Below are 16,270 nucleotides of genomic sequence, written 5' to 3'. Positions count from 1 at the left end.
AATTCACAAATAATAAGTCAGAATTGTAGACAAAAGACTCAAAGGAACAGCTAAATTTTTTCTTACTGTGGATCAAATGGATATTAAAAAAGACGTTAACTTCTTACGCTATTTTTTACTTTATGACAACTTACTGAACAACAATATATTTATAGATTTTGAGAATATCTTCTTTAATATTTTAAGGGAGAACCTATGGAATAAGATGCAACATAGGAAACAGCCTTCAAAAATATCATAAATCCAGAGTATGCACGAAAAAACATTTGTTCTCGATCTAGGTGAAAAGCGACAAACAATGGAGTGAGACAATGGTATAGTTTACGGCTTACCTTTTTTAGTATCTACATCTACGAAGCTATTAGCTCGTGGAATTTTGAATGATTCGTCAGTATTGAAACCATTTCGTTATGGTATCGCTTTCAAGGAAAGAAAATGACCTGTAGGTAATTTTCAGTAATTAAGTAAACCATATTACTAATATGTCCTTAAGATTTCGCTGCAGAAGACTGAAACCATGCTTTTATAGGTAAGCTCGCAGCTCAGAATAAAATCGCCGGTGACGATAAAGTAAGAGAACAAGTCAAAAAACTACTAATACTTTGGCTATGATATAATGTATGATTGATATGAATAAACTGAGTAAATCTATTACTATTTGCAGAACATCAGCGGAGTTCTGAAAAAATAAAATCATGAAATCATACACGATTGAAGTTTTATGAACGACAGGTGTTTAACAAGGAACAAGAAATGCATATCCAGAGTACATAGATAAGGAAAGTAAATGAGCAAGCAGATTCGGAAAACATGACAGCAGGAATGACCAAAGACATACAGCGTCAAATAAATTAGAGGGAAATAAGTGAAGGTGATAAATATTTACAAAGAATGGATCCTAAAATTTAACCAGTGAAAATAGAGAAAAACTAACCGAAACGGAAAAGAATTCTGAAAAACCGAGGGAACGACAGGGACCATAATAGGCAGTAAATAGCATAAAGCGGGAAGTGAAGAAGAATAAGAACACCGCAAGCAGAAACGTAAGCTACATTGGGAGATACTGTATGGGGAAACTACACCATTTACAGTTATGTTATAAATTGCTGTATACCTCTAAGCCGTAACCCGACTGGTAAGTTTTTCTTTTTTAAATTGATTTCAACATCGCAGAATAATATATTTCCGAGTCAGACCTAAAATCATACATGCTGCCTGAATCTACATTAATTAATCATTTCATCAACAACGGAACCCTAATCTATCGTCATCAACAGCATTTCGTACGCTATAAAACTTCCAATCCAGAGTGTACTGTTGTGGGAAGTATCTAAACCGCAATGATCATTTAACCAAAAACTACATAAATCCACTCTCCTATCCTCACTGTACGTCCTGTATGTTGCATAATCAACGTCAGAACCTTCCTTCTCAACAAATCGACACCACATAGACCAGTAAGTTTAAGGTAATATCGTTCTCCCCAAACTCGAAATTACAGTGCTCCGTAAGTTCATTTCCCACTGTAACTGGTGCTGTCTACATTTAGACCGCTGTCTTGCAAAGCATCTAATACCTTCAATGGCCCCACATCCTCATCAACTCACATCAGTTGAACATTCTGTGTTCTGAAAACGAAGTTCCCAGTTCCCTCAGGCGTTTCATATTCGACCATCTAGTCAGCTTTGTCAAGAAAACGCCTAAACTTTGACTAATATAGTCTCCTAGTATACTCACAGCTCACGTCCTGGTATCAATTATGGTTACAAGTAGCCCGAACCGTTCGCTTAATGAAAGTTTTGTCTCACAGTTCGTTTCGATCCATTCCACTTGCATCTCCCTCCTCGGAAGGCTTACGTCACTAGTCTTAAAACTTCACCCTTGACGCTAAATCTTACTTGAAAATAACTAAGTAGCGCCCAGAAACGTAGTTTCTCTGCATGTTTTTTAGAATGTGGAACTTGCTCACTTGAGGACATTGACAGCTTCTATTTCTGCTGCCTTTCAGTTCTAGAGTTAGGCGTAACACACTTTTACTGTCTTCAAATCACTGTTCGACTTGCGACACCGGCCATCAACCAGCATGTGCTGTTCAACAGAAGTGTAGTCGGAATACCATTCATTACAGATATAACGCACTTATTGGAATAATTGCAGTTAATGCAAGTCTTAATGAGTGAAAAATCGGTAAGTTAAAATACTTTCTGATTTTCATTGTCGATGTTATATGGAATTATAATTGAGGGTAACTTACCTGTAAGAATGGATGTCTTCATTGAACACACGCCTGCCATGAGAATAATACGTGATACTCACCCTTGATAATCTGCTAGACAAATATTTAAGGAGCTATATACAGTCCATCAGGGTAGCTTTTTACCAGTGAGGGTATCTTTGTATAACGTACCACTTTTGTTTCAAATGGCTGTAGCTGTGTCTTCTTGGATTATTTTGTACCAAAAGTAACAGTTTCATTGCCTCTGTGATTTCTGGTTAGTAGTTTGTTTGTCTTTCCATCTTCCCGCAAGCTTTTAGGCTGCGATTATCCTTTAATTGCGGTGGCTGTGAAGAGAGGTTCTGACGACAGTGACTTAAGTTGAACGGTGCCAGGTCAATACAAATATCTTCATTTTGGGAGTAAACCTCCCATACTGAATTAAAATTGTTCGCCGTTATTTCGTTTTAACAGCTGGCTTCCTTCTGGGACGATTCAAATTTACCCAGAACATTAGATATAGGTAAAATGCTTTATTTTTTAAGACTGATCTAAAGTTATCCTGAAGAACAGTGTCGCTTTAAGGGCATAGTTACTAAACATTTTCTCTTTTCCAAGAACGCCGTAAATATAATGTAAAATGTCGTTATGCCTGTTAGGATGTGTAACCTATTTTTTGTCTAGAATTCTCAAAAAATGTTAAAATGTGGTTGACTGTACCATAACTACAGCATCACAGTGCAAATTTTTCCTCGTGAAAGTTCTATCGTTCAGAAGGTACAATGATATCCATAATTACAACAATAGAAGAAGAAATCATGTTTTTATCTCAAGAAATCGCGATTAATGCTGCTTCCAAAATCTTTGATCACTAACCCAGAGATATTAAACACGTTTCCTAATATAAATTTCAAAGTTAACGGAAAAGTTCTTTCTGGACGACTGCTTTTCTAGAGTAGAATGTTTATTTAGAAACTTGTAGCTTTCCTGGCGAAAAAGTGTTACGTACTTACTTGTCCATAAAACTAATTATGACTTTCTGTTGTGTGAAGTCATTTGTAAACGGTCAGCAAGCAGCCACATTTAAACATCAATTAAGTTAATATTCTGTAAACTTACTTGTACCAGTTCATTATGGTATACAGTGCAAAGTGACTTATGGGACTTGATACTAACTTCTCAAAGTGACGCTCTCCCACTGCTGACGACCATCTTTAAGGTCTCTACTATTACCTAAACACAAGGTAAACATCTAACTCCATCCGTAAGCGCATATATCATACTTGGCCCCTATTTCACCCACTTACAACTACCTAGAGCTGGACATCAACTGTTAAAAAACTGCTATCAGATTTAGCATCATCTCGACCGGAATCACTGGAACCACTGCAACCATTAACAACAATACACTCATCACCAACACCTCATCTGTAACTAACTTCATATTACCATTATCACATAGAAGTCTATCGTTTTTTTTAAATAAAACAAAAAAAAAGATTTATATCCCATTTCAAATTTTCCAAAAAGTTCTGTTATATACCTATCACTGTACTGATGGAAAGCAGCTATATAGCTGCTATCAGATTATCCGCCGAAATAATTAAGGAGGTAGTTAGTAAAGAATAAGATTTGGCTCATCAAGCCCTCCCCAAAATTTCAGATTACCACCGAAGTCTTACACATTTTATAAACCTGGGAAACGAAGTCCTATGGTTTCTTCAACACTCATCGATCCTGGGCAGCTGACAATCATCCGACAACATACCTTCCTTCCCGCCTGCTCCAGTTATAATTTTTGGTGTTACAGTCTCTTCCTACACTATTCCCTCCATAAACAAAGACTAAGTTATCCACATCGATATCTTCCACTCCGTAATAATGTCCTGGATATCATCAGCATCGTAGTTCCCATTATAGCCGTCCAGCAATACTGACGCCAAGCTATTTATACCCTCACGATCAAACGACTTCCCTTCCCTTCCAAACATCAGTTAACCAACAATTTTATTAGGAGCAGCTCATCATTCACCCAGCGTTACGCAAGTGTACTTAACTGTAAGCTGCAAAATTTATTAATTTCGTTGTATTTTGATTCTGTCACAAGTGTAACATACACTGAAGCGCCAAAGAAAATGGTATAGGCATATGTATCCAAATTCAGAGATATGTAAATAGGCAGAATAAGGCGCTGCTGTCGGCATCGCCTACATAAGACAACAAGTGTCTAGCGCAGTTGTTAGATCGGTTACTGCTGCTACAATGGCAGGTTACCAAGATTTAAGTGAGATAGAACGTGGTGCTATAGTCGGTGCACTAGCGATGGGACACAGCGTCTCCGAGATAGCGATGAATTGGGGATTTTCCCGTACGACCATTCCATGAGTGTGCCGTGAATATAAGGAATCCGGTAGGTCATCAAATCTCAGACATCGCTGCGGCCGGAAAAGGATCCTGCAAGAACGGGACCAACGACGACTGAAGAGAACCGTTCAACGTGACAGAAGTGGAACCCTTCAGCAAATTGCTGTAGATTTCAGTACTGGGCCATCAACAAGTGTCAGCGGGCGAACCATTCAACGAAACATCACTGATATGGACTTTCGGAGATGATGGCCCGCTCGTGTACCCTAGATGACTGCACGACACAAGGCTTTGCGCCTCGCCTGGACCCTTAAACACCGACGTGGACTGCTGATAACTGGAAACATGTCGGACAAGTGTCGCTTTATATTGTATCAAGCGGATGGACGTGGACGGGTATGGAGACAACCTCATGAATCCACGGAACCTGCATGTCAGCAGGGGACTCTTCAAGCTGGTGGAGTTTCTGTAATAGGTCGGGGCTTGTGCAGTTGGACTGATATGGGACTCCTGATACGTCTAGACACGACTCTGACGGGTGGCACCTAACTTAAGCATCCTGTCTGATCATCTGCATCCACTCATGTCCATTGTGCATTTCGATGGACTTGGGCAACTCCAGCAGGGCAATGCGACTCCCCATATGTCCAGAATTGCTACATAGTGGTTCCAGGAACACTCTTCTGAGTTTAAACACTTTTCCTGGCTATCTGGTTAACAAGACATGAACATTATTGAGCAAATCTGGGATGCCTTACAACATGCTCTTCAGAAGAGATTTCCACCCCTCATACTCCTACGGATTTACGGGCAGCCCTACAGGCTTCATGGTGTCAGTTCCCTCCAGCACTACTTTAGACATTAGTCGATCCCATGCCACGACTCGTGAAGACACTTACGCGCGCTCGCCGTAGCCCTACACGATATTAGGCAGGTGTAGCAATTTCTTTGGCTCTTCATTGTATGTAACTTGAAATAAGGTTCAAAAATGGTTCAAATGGCTGTGAGCACTATGGGACTTAACATCTTAGGTCGTCAGTCCCCTAGAACTTTGATCTACTTAAACCTAACTAACCTAAGGACATCACACACATCCATGCCCCAGGCAGGATTCGAACCTGCGACCGTAGCAGTCCCGCGGTTCCGGACTGTAGCGCCTAGAACTGCACGGCCACCACGGCCGGCTGAAATAAGGTTCGAGCAGTATTTTACAAAGATATTAAGTATTTTTTCCCTTCTGCTATTTTAGAGTTAACTCTCGAGACATAACATGATCAGATTAAGATTTCACACTGGTACGAAATTAACACAACTTCTCGAACCAAGAGCGACAAGCAGTCAGCATCCACAACCGTGCTCATACTCTCATTCTGTGACATTAAAGGTAATTAAATCAAACACAAGCAGAATCTACGTGTACGATCACGTGTACGAGAAACTAACTCCATTCCCTAGATGAGTATTTCCTACCTGAGTGTCGTGTATGGCACCGGCTTCTAGAGACAGGGATTGTTTTTCAACAATGACATCTAAATAATAAGTAAATTATTAAAGGCTTAAGAACTAAACGAAACTGGATGTATAGTTTCTAGCGTAACACGAGGAGACTTCGCCTGATATGAAAACATTGATTTCATTTCCCAATTCAGTACCTTCAACGTAGTTCAGACGACTATTTACATTTTTTGTGACAAATGCTACTGATCAGCGAAATCAGTAAAGGAAATATTGACCTCGGCGTCGCTGAAATTAGAATTCATGGATCCGAACTGTTCGTTTTAAATGAAGTATTATTTTGCGAGTTATGGTATGTGAAATTAAATCAGGTGTACCAATATTAATTAAGAAAAGTCGTAGCTGTCTATAGAATGTGTAACGAGCTTCCAGAACTTCATTTCGTGATGCGCTCAGTAATTACTGCACGGTAACGTTAAGAAGTAGAGAGGATATAAAATGTAGACTGGCAATGGCAAGGAAAGCGTTTTTGAAGAAGAGAAATTTATTAACATCGAGTATAGATTTAAGTGTCACGAAGTCATTTCTGAAAGTATTTGTATGGAGTGCAGCCATGTATGGAAGTGAAACATGGATGTTAAGTGGTTTGGACAAGAAGAGAATAGATGCTTTTGAAATGTGGTGCTACAGAAGAATGCTGAAGATTAGATGGGTAGATCACATAACTAATGAGGAAGTACTGAATAGGATTGGGGAGAAGAGAAGTTTGTGGCACAACTTGACTAGAAGAAGGGATCGGTTGGTAGGACATGTTCTGAGGCATCAAGGGATCACCAATTTAGTATTGGAGGGCAGCGTGGAGGGTAAAAATCGTAGAGGGAGACCAAGAGATGAATACACTAAGCAGATTCAGAAGCATGTAGGTTGCAGTAGGTACTGGGAGATGAAGAAACTTGCACAGGATAGAGTAGCATGGAGAGCTACATCAAACCAGTCTCAGGACTGAAGACCACAACAACAACAACAACGTTAAGATGATTGTTTTTGTGCTTGGCGAGCCACTAGTAGATTATTTTTGAAGAAAAAAGATTTTAAAATTTGAAATTGACCTTTTATTTAAAGAAACCACCCATTTGACGCAGATAAAACTTTGCTCCTTTGTCTGCGCGTACACTGAATTCGATTTTCAGTCGTTCGAAGCCTCGTCATAGATCCAAACACGAAATTAGAAAAGAAAACGCGCAAACCAAGTATAAATCTTCATTTATGTATATACCCATACATGCGACCTTCGACCAGGTCCCGATCGTAGGAATTTTTAAGAGTTGTAGCGAGACATAACTGCTGCGTGTAGAGGAGACAGAAAACTTCATTAGCTTAATTTACAAAAGCAGGTAGTTATGGAACTGGTAGAAAGCTGAATAGAGATTTCATGCTACTGCATATGCCCAGCACTCATTATTGACATCATGTGCAAGCTGAAACAATAATATTACTACTTTGAAAATGAATTTAATGCATCTTTATATTATATTTACAAATTGAAACTGTTGTGGCGTAGCAAGACAGCCACGCCACGGAAGTAGTCGGAAGGCACGCGTTTAGCTCACGCAGGCAAGAGATAGGTCTGTAACAGGATACGTAATGAATGCTATAAAGAAAAGTACGTAGCTGCTGGAATACTTGACTTTAATCCATCCTTGTGGTACATCGTTCTTGATGATACAAGTGAGACTCGGTAGATACATGCAATGTTACTAATGGCGCCTTGCTAGGTCGTAGCCATTGACTTAGCTGAAGGCTATTCCAACTATCTGCTCTGCAAATGAGCGAGGCTTCGTCAGTGTGCATCGCTAGCTACGTCGTCCGTACAACTGGGGCGAGTGCTAGTACGTCTCTCTAGACCTGCCGTGTGGTGGCGCTCGGTCTGCTATTACTGACAGTGGCGACACGCGGGTCCGACATGTACTAATGGACCGCGGCCGATTTAAAGCTACCACCTAGCAAGTGTGGTGTCTGGCGATGACACCACAGAAACAAAGAAAACAATATATGCACACTGATCGTATTGTATTTACGTTTAATCGTCCTGCTATTTCAACAAAATACGAGTGTTCACGCAAAGCGATGAACATATTTTATGCCCTGAAACTGTTCACCAGAAAGCAAATCTGACTCAGTAATAACGCGTCCTCTCATTGTTACTGACGATAGCAAATAGATTACGTGAACCGCAACGGAAAAGGGGGGGGGGGGGCCGTGACGCGGACGTAACTCAACTGAATACACGTGTCTCTAACTGTTAGCGCATACAACCTAACTTCCGAGTCTTAAAAATCCCACTTTATAGGTCCGATTTGTGCCAGGACAAATGTGTCATCTGTTGCCTACTTTGTTTCCTCTCTAACATTTAGTCTGTGTGGTGAATGGACTGGTCCGCAATCAAGTAGTTTGAGCATCTGAAAATCTCGGATTAACTACATTAGATTCGACTTATCTTATTTGATAAAAATCAATCGTAAAAGAAAAAAATGTCAACAGGTAACGCATGTGCAATGTAACCCTGAATTCAGGTCCAAGTAAATGTAAGTGAAAGTGCAAGAGAATTCTAACATAGACGCAAATACATGCAGTTGAAATTATTAATATCAGGGAAGGGCGTGAGTTAATGAATCTCGAAAATCTCAAGGGAGTCGATAAAAATATAATTTACCAGAAGATTAGTTACATAACTTCGCCAGGGTGGCGATGGTAAACATCGAGTCAGAATAGCCAACATTGAAACATTCCTTCCGAACCACAATTCAGATTCACAAAAGCAATGAAAACTTGAAAAACTGCGTAAAAATCTTCTTGAAAGTCATTTGAGTTTACAGGTGCCGAATACGGTGTCTGATTCATATCAGCACGTGATTCTGGGTCAGGCAAAATGTCAACAAAGGCACGACATTCTCCATGTGAAATCTGAAAAAAAAAGAATAAAACGCGGGAACGATAACGCTTTACCTGACTTGACTCCTATCGTACTTTCCAGTTATAGGAGACTGATTGCAATACTTGCAGCTCACAGTGACGTTGCCATAATACCAACGTTTGCTGGTCAAGTGCTTTCATATTCACACTGGTCAAAATGCCTGCTTTCTATAGCTTTGCTGCTCCGGACGACGATTAAGGAAGAAATATATTTGTTTCCAGAATGAGATTTTCACTCTGCAGCGGAGTGTGCGCTGATATGAAACTTCCTAGCAGATTAAAACTGTGTGGCGGACCGAGACTCGAACTCGGGACCTTTGCCTTTCGCGGGAAAGTGTTCTGCCAACTGAGCTACCCAGGTATGACTCACGCCCCGTCCCCACAGCTTTACTTTTGCCAGTACCTCGTCTCCTACCTTCCAAACTTTACAGAAGCTCTCCTGCGAACCTTGCAGAACTAGCACCCCTGAAAGAAAGGATATAGCGGAGACATGGCTGAGCTACATCCTGGGGGATGTTTTCAGAATGAGATTTTGCAGCGGAGTGTGCCTGGGTAGCTCAGCTGGTAGAGCACTTGCCCGTGAAAGCCAAAGGTCCCGACTTCGAGTCTCGGTCCGGCACACAGTTTTAATCTGCCAGGAAATTTCAATAGATTTGTTGTTAACAATAGCAATAGCAATGCCCAAAGCAGCAAAAAATGACACCATATTTATCATTCTTCAGTTTCCAAACGACCTCTGTGAGGTACGAGACAGTACGTTACAGGACGTTCATTTACGATTCTGTAGTAAAGAACAGATATTAACCGAATAATGTCGTTTTTCTTTAATAACAAGAAACTCCTAGTAAACATCAGATGTGACGATTTGCAGAAGGGCGTCTACCTAACAAAGCGGCATTTTCTTCCCTACACTTTCAGCCAAGTTAGTGAATGTGGAACGTAGAAACCTATCTGAAACGTAGTACCTACATTAGTTAACGAATCAAATAGGCCACCACATTTGTAGCTTAAGGGGAAAACCACACAGACGTGATAATAAATCGACAAAAGTAGTAAACCTCTTTCCCAACGCAGAATAAACCAATTCCACAGTTGCTGCTAAATCTGAGCCACGAACGGCAAGAATCTTCAACACATTCGCTCTTAAAGCAAAAGTAGTTACATTTAGAGAAATGTTCATGTATTAGAAAGTCGAGTGAAGTGTAAGAATGGGAGAATCATTAGACTTCATACAAATTTTTTAACTGTCAAAGAAAGTGCCTATATTAATAACAACAGACAGCAACAGAAATATATGCTTCTCATGCGTGAAATATGTGCTTAGATTTTCTTGCTTTCAGCGGAGTAATCAGCAAATATGGACCTATTCGGAAGAATTTTTTCGTGGATAAGTTGTAGCTTATGTCACTGAATCAGTGTGATTTTGCTGTTTTTAAATCTATTTGACGGTAACTCATGTCTCTTGATAATTTACTAACGAATGGAACGCAAACATATAATAACTATTTCGTTCATTTACTAGAAAATAGTTAAAAACAAAGATGTTCCTTACGACGCATGGTTGTTTGCTTCCTCACCGCCTGGAGCGCTAGTGTCGCTCGAGCTGTAAAATGGTAATACACTACTGGCCATTAAACTTGCTACACCACGAAGATGACGTGTTAAAGATGGGAAATTTAACCGACAGGAAGAAGATGCTGTGACATGCAAATGATTGGTTTTTCAGAGCATTCACACAATGTTGGCGCTGGTGGCAACACCTACAACGTGCTCACATGAGGAAAGTTTGTAACCCATTTCTCATACACAAACAGCATTTGATCGGCGTTGCCTGGTGAAAAGTTTTTGTGATGCCTCGTGTAAGGAGGAGAAATGCGTACCATCACGTTTCCGACTTTGATAAAGGTCGGATTGTAGCCTATCGCGATTGCGGTTTATCGTATCGCGACACTGCTGCCTGCGTTGGTCGAGATCCAATGACTGTTAGCAGAATATGGAACCGGTGGTTCAGGAGGATAATACGGAACGCCGTGCTGGATCCCCACTGGCAGTCGAGATGACAGGCTTCTTATCCGCGTGGCTGTAACAGATCGTGCAGCCACGTCTCGATCCCTGAGTCAACAGATGGAGACGTTTGCAAGACAACAACCATCTGCACGAACAGTTCGACGACGTTTGCAGCAGCATGGACTATCAGCTCGGAGACCATGCCTGCGGTACCCTTGACGCTGCATCACAGACAGGAGCGCCTGCGATGGTGTACTCAACGACGAACCTGGGTGCACGAATGGCAAAACGTCATTTTTTCGGATGAATCCAGGTTCTGTTTACAGCATCATGATGGTCGCATCCGTGTTTGGCAACATCGCGGTGAACGCACATTGGAAGCGTGTATTCGTCATCGCCATACTGGCGTATCACCCGGCGTGATGGTATGGGGTCCCATCGGTTACACGTCTCGGTCACCTCTTGTTCGCATTGACGGCACTTGGAACAGTGGACGTTACATTTCTGGGGTGTTACGACCCGTGGCTCTACCCTTCATTCGATCTCTGCGAAACCCTACATATCAGCAGGATAATGCACGACCGCATGTTGCAGATCCTGTACGGGCCTTTCTGGATACAGAAAATGTTCTACTGCTGCCCTGGCCAGCACATTCTCCAGATCTCTCACCAATTGACAACGCTGGTCAATGGTGGCCGAGCAGCTGGGTCGTCACAATACGCCAGTCACTACTCTTGGTGAACTGTGGTATCGTGTTGAAGCTGCACGGGCAGCTGTACCTATACACGCCATCCTAGCTCCGTTTGACTCGATGCCCAGGCGTATCAAGGCCGTTATTACGGCCAGCGGTGGTTGTTCTGGGCAATGATTATCAGGATCTACGCACCCAAATTACGTGAAAATGTAATCACATGTCAGTTCTAGTATAATATATTTTTCCAATGAATACCCGTTTGTCATCTGCATTTCTGCTTGGTGTAGCAATTGTAATGGCCAGTAGCGTAATTAATAACTGTCGCACCTCAGATTGTCGCGACTGTATGTGTTAGACTGTGTGTTGCACTTTACTGATTTGGCAACTATATCTCGTTCTAGCAGAAAGAGGCGACGCGAAGCAGAATATCTATGATCAAACAAGTGACTAAACGTCGAGCTTGGAGCAACTCTGCCATACATGAAAGGCGCCCCTTCCCAAAAAGCTCAACTTTCAATAGATTTAGTACTGTGAAGGTACTAAAAGTATTTTCAGCGTTTGTAATGCGTCAACCTGTAAGAGATTACGAAGAGGTACGTATTTTATTATGGCACGTCACTTTAGAAAACTCATTTATTTACATACTGAATAAAAGGCACTGCAGGTGACCTTCACGCACACACTAGATACTAGTAGTTCCCCTATATTTTAGTTCTGTTGTAGGCCTGTATTAATTATCTTAGATGAAAGAATTTTAGAACGAATCGCTTCGAAGATTGCTCGTCTAACGCCTCAGTCCTCACCTAATTTACGTAGCCATACGAAAGCAGATAAACTGTCAGTAGTTGTCGTCTCCAATGTTTTCTGTAACAGTTACTATGTTATGAAACACAAATATACGTTTTATAATATCATCATCAAGTTCAGGCACTCCTTCCCCTTTTTCATACTGCATCGAAGCAAAAGATAACTGTCGTAAAGGCACAGGTCCTTTACGTAGTTTGCGAAACATACGACAGGCTAATAAATACACAAGCTGTGTGCGAGCTCAAGTTGAACGAATATGTCCATACGATATCGTACAAGGTCCATTGTTAGAGCAACCTTTGGATAACGTAGTGAAGCGCTTGCAGAACCGGGGCAAAATACCTCGTGGGGAGTAAAAATAAAATTGCTGGAACCATAAACAGAAAGGGTTAGATTATGTAGTTCAGCCACAAATCTTCATTGCTTTTAAAAATTATCCATATTATCACTATTTTGCCATTCTATTTATTATTAGAATAAATGCGCACAAGTTGTACATAAGTTACACAAATTACATAGCTTTGTGATATCACACCTTGTTCCTCACATTTCAGTGTTCACATTGTTTACTTTTTTTTAAACAATCGTATTGACCAACTAGGATCACGTTAACAGTTTCGGTTGCTCTTCTTCCTTTGTTGTTGTTTCCTATTTTTCCAGTAATCCCTCATTTTCTCCTCATGAAGTCTCTTCCTTTCTTCTGTCTATGTTGTTCCTGATTTTTTATTTCTTCTGCTTTTAAAGCCTTCCAAATTTAGTGTTTTTAAAACTGTTTCTTTCTGCTATTTCTGATGCTTTGATGTTGTTTCTTTCTAGATCTTTCCTTACTTCTGTAATAAATGCTATTGTCGATTTCTTTTTCCAGAAATATAGGAGTATTTGTTTTGTTAGTCTATTTGCATCCATTCGGTAGAGGTGTCAGAAAAAGTTTAATCTTCGTTTGGCCATTACTTCAGATATTTTGCTCTATATTCTTGTATATCTCCTCATTACTTCTTGTTTTCCAACCAGCTGCAGTTTTTATTGCACCTCTTATTTTTCTAATAATCCTTCTTTCCAGTAGCTCTAGTCTGTCCATCTTATTTCATCATTAGGCATTCACATCCATATAAACATTCTGGTCGTACCACTGTGATGTAGTGTTTTAGTTTTGTTTTTCTAGATATCCGTTTCTCGTTGTAAATATTTTTGGTCAAACCATATGCTCTTTCAATTTTGTTAATTTTTACATCTATTGCAGATTTTTCTGGTCCATGCTGCTGTACAGTCTCTCCAAGATATTTAAATTTATTTACTTGTTCTACTTTTTTCTATTTGTGTTCCTATGAATTTTGGAGCATTTTTTATATTTGTCATGAATTTTGTTTTTTCAGCTGAAATTTTGAGACCAGTTCTGTTCTTTCCAGAAGTTTTATCTGAATAGCTGCTTCTGTCAGGTTTTCCGAAAGTATTGCAAATCCATACCCAAAAGCCAAGCAGTTTACCTTAATTTCATTTGTTTTCCTTCCCTGAGTTATTGGTTAAATTTTATGACTTTTTAGCTCCGAATTCCAGATCCTTACAATTTTTTCTAGAACACATTGAAACACTAAAGGTGATAAACCATCAGCTTGTCAAACACCAGTTTTTATTTCAAATGGCTGATATACTTCTCCCATAAATTTGACTTTAGATATTGTACCTGTTAGTGTTTCACGAATTATATTTGCTAATTTTGATTTAACACATTGTTTGTTATTTACAGCGTTCTACCAGTGATTTTACTCTTTTTTTTACAGCTGATCACATGGTAACGGTCACAGGACTGGTCGCACAATTCACACACACAGTTACTGCCGGGGTCGTGGAAGCTCTTGTTCTTGTATATTTTGTGGTGGTATCCACGCACTTCTATTGCGTTCACCAGGTGTCGGAGTTCTTGATTTGTGCTGGTCCAGGATCTGTTTGTCATGGCTTCTGTTGTATAAAAGTCCAGCCAAATTTCCCTTCTCTTCTTCCCTCTTTCATGTAGGAGTTTATTCAAGTTGTCGGTGGACGGGAGCCTCATACGAAGTTCCTCTATGAAAAAGGATTCCCTAGTGATTTCGTATACTAACCTCGACTATGTGTTTTGAAACACCTAGGGCGGCTTTCAAGAAGCGTTATTTAACTGCTTCCAGAGTCCTCAAGTCTTTTAGACTCTACTTTTCCCAAATGAGATCCATTCTATAAGTTGCTATGGGGACTATTTTTGCGGCGAACAAGGCCACGGCTGTTTTCAGTGACAGTCTGGATACTGCCTTGATGTCAAACATGGCTCTTGTGGCAGCTGCTGCACGAGATTTTACATGTATTCGGAATGATCTGCCAGTGGTTTGCAGAGTCAGTCCCAGATATTTGAAGCTATTGACTGTCATAAGAGGTTCCGTCCCAATATATATTCTGTCCTCTATGTTGTTATACCATAGTATATATTATGAAGTATCCAATAATTGGCCAAATTTATTATGTATAATCACTGGCGAGTGTTGTTAGGATTGGACTTACTGCAATCAGCCAATTGTCGCATATTGTGGCCCCTGATTCGACGAGGTGTCACTCAGTGTTTCGTCAGTGAAATGACTACTCGCCGATCAAGACACAATAACAAAATGTGTTTCTTTCCAACCTTACTAGTTCTGTAGATTTCTTTTGAGGAATAAATCCGCTTAACCTCGGCCTACAAGAGAATATGGTAAATGTTTCGACAGGAAGAAACATGGTTGCCATTTTTGTCTGCCAATCGGAGCAGTATTTAAGCTGACAATGTTTCTGTGTCGTCAGTGCTGAGATTGGTGCTTGATGCAAATAAAAAAATACCTATTTACAGATGAAATATGTCTGCATATGTCATAAGTAGTAAATTCTATTACCAACTATTTCCGTGATTTGGAAAAATCGACAAGTATATGTCAAATTCTCTGACAATTTTCAGTGAATGATGGATCATTTTCAGGTAGCGAAATTCGATCCGAAGTACAATTTCTTGGTCTCCGCAGAAAGAAGAGACTACAAATACGTTTTTATTGAACTGACAATACAGACATGGACATATAAAAATATTGTAAAAGACTCGGTCAAATGTTTTATAAAATGGAGTTTTCAAGTTTTGTTCAGAAAGCATCCATTTGATTTCCTAGCTTCTTCATTTCTTGAGAAGTCTTAAATTTCTTACTTTTAAACAAATCATTTCAAAAAAAGTTTGGACGATTTCGTGTCAATTTTTTTTTCAAGTTTCGTTCAGAAAGTATGCATTTGATTTCCTAGCTTCTTCCTTTCTTCGAAAGTCATAAATTTAGTATTTGATTAGAAGGAAACCATTTTGACGCTTAAATATCACACCGGAGTAACTTTTTGTGTGCAAAATAACAGGCCTTGAAGAAATGAATTTTTAAACATTTCATTTCGCTAGCAGCAGCTGTACGTGAAGTATTTGAACTTTCCCTCAAATCACCAAGTTTCTTTTAATTAACCTGTTACTGTCAAACAAATATATATTTTTTTCAAACCTAGACCTTACGCTGGACAATTTGATACCTCATTTGTCCGTCTCCTACTCTTCGTTTAGCTACAAAAATTCCGGCAAATCCCAGTGTATAATTTACAGCGAGTCCTGTTTTCACTCTGCTCAAAAATGTGACCAAAAATTGACCAACCAAAGGAACCTGGAGCACAGCTACAATATGCACTGGGTGAAAGCAAACCGAATACACTGGAATGTCTGAGAAATACCAGTA

This window comes from Schistocerca americana, chromosome 4 (genome assembly GCF_021461395.2).
Source record: "Schistocerca americana isolate TAMUIC-IGC-003095 chromosome 4, iqSchAmer2.1, whole genome shotgun sequence".
Taxonomy (NCBI): Eukaryota; Metazoa; Arthropoda; class Insecta; order Orthoptera; family Acrididae; genus Schistocerca; species Schistocerca americana.
This window is presented reverse-complemented; position numbering follows the sequence as displayed.